General features: G+C 41.7%; 1 non-coding gene across 1 annotated transcript; it reads left to right on the plus strand.

Annotated features, from left to right (window-relative positions):
- The first annotated feature begins 1,543 nt into the window (after positions 1 to 1,543).
- Positions 1,544 to 1,616, plus strand: TRNAG-CCC. The gene has a single exon. It is a non-coding gene; the product is annotated as a tRNA-Gly (tRNA).
- The last annotated feature ends 316 nt before the right edge of the window (positions 1,617 to 1,932 follow it).

A 1,932-nucleotide genomic window follows, 5' to 3' on the forward strand; every position in this document is an offset into this window, starting at 1 on the left:
ATTGATGGACTGTTTTTTCTGATCTTTGCTATCATAATTAAGGCAGCAATAGACAACTGAATGGTCTTGCCCATCCTCCCTTTGCTTGTGTGCAAGGACAGCTGGATGCATGTCAGATGTGGTTAAATACTATTTTCATGTGTGATATTGACAGATATTGCCAAATTGCAGACCAAAGGGGGCTGTGCCAGTTTACACATCCCCGGCAATGTAAGAAGGTACCCATTCCCTCACAGCCCTGCCAAGCATGTTACCCAATTTATGTAGTTCTGCTATTTTGAAAAATGGTATCTCAGAGTAGTTTTAATTTGCATCTCTTATAATGCATGGAGTTTCATAGCCTATGATCTTAACACCTGTATTGTATGGCCACCAAGAATACTAAGGGGCCCTAGTTGAAGAGAATAATTTCTATCCTCCCTTTCTAACATTTCATTTAAAATATGTGGACTCAAACTTATTGCTTCTATTATTTTGGCCAAAAAAGTATGTCACAGTCCTGGACAAATGTAAACTTTCAGAGATAAAATAAAACAAGGGTAAGATTCATCACCAAGGAGCCAAAGGGGAGGGAACTAAGTCACAGGCCTAGCCAGGGACCATGAGGGGAGGGTACTTAAGTCCGGGAGTGGCTGTTGGCCTTTTGACCTCACATCAGCAACACACTGAATAATAGTTTGTAGATCTGTTGAACTCCAGGGCTTGAATGCAAATGGCAGTCAACTGTATAGATTCCATTTGAATGTTTAATTATGATTTATCTACATAAATTCATTAGACTTGAATAAAATCCCTCCTGAAAAGTGCCCCATTCAGGGACCATGGTTTTGTGTACCCAAGCCACCCCAAATAAATATATATTCTTTGTACATTTCATTATACCTTTAAGCCATGTCCCTTATGTACCCTCTCCAGGACACTGCCTCTCTTAAACCCCTTCTATACAGAAAAATCGAAACCTGTCATTGCTAGAGTCCCTAAACATGTCCGTCAAAGTGTCACTCAGAGGAAGCTTGGACTCCGCCTTCTATGGTACCCTAATCCATCTTTATGGCACTTACACTGTTAGAAAATTCTTCTTCGTACTTAGTTGAAACATACCTTCCTGTGGCTTCCATTCACTGGTGCCATAAAGAACAAGTGGAATCTCTAACGCAAAACCATTTTTTATACATGTTGAGGACTATGTTGTGTTTTTCCTGAAATGTTTCTTGGCTTCTCCACCCTTTACACCTTCCACCATTTTTTCAAATGCTATGTAGTCATCAGAATAATTTAGGAGAAGCTTGTGCATTTGTGGAGGAGAAGAGAGAGACTTGAAATTTGAGAACAATGCATCGAAGCTTATTCATTTATTTATTAAACATATTTACACACATGCCACCTTCTTAGGTGCTTAAGAAAAAAGTACTAGGAAGGACTGCCCATGCCCACCAGATTTATAATTCAACTGGGATACAATTTATGTACAGGCACAGAATATGGCTGCAGCCAAACTCAAAGCAATATATGATGAACTGTCAAGATGATTGCTACCAGGACTTCCCTGGTGGTCCAGTGGGTAAGACTCTGCACTCCCAATGCAGGGGGCCCGGGTTCGATCCCTGGTCAGGGAACTAGATCCCACATGCCGCAACTAAAGATCCCGCATGCCGCAGCGAAGAACCCGCGTGCCACAACCAAGACCGGGTGCAGCCTAAATAATTAATTAATTAATTAATCAAAAAGAAACAGATGATTGCTACCGTGAATGAGTGAATGGCTGTGGGGAGGCAAGGTCTGAGGCTGTGGACTGGAGAATCGGGGAAGGCCTCAAGGAAGCAGATTGGCTTCAGCAAGCTGGACTTTAAAGGTTGAATTTGTGCATGTGGCAGAGAAAACAAATGGCATTTCAGGTAGACTAATGCCAGATAAATGGGTTCTCCAAGGTTC

Source organism: Balaenoptera musculus, chromosome 17 (genome assembly GCF_009873245.2).
Source record: "Balaenoptera musculus isolate JJ_BM4_2016_0621 chromosome 17, mBalMus1.pri.v3, whole genome shotgun sequence".
NCBI classification, from domain to species: domain Eukaryota; kingdom Metazoa; phylum Chordata; class Mammalia; order Artiodactyla; family Balaenopteridae; genus Balaenoptera; species Balaenoptera musculus.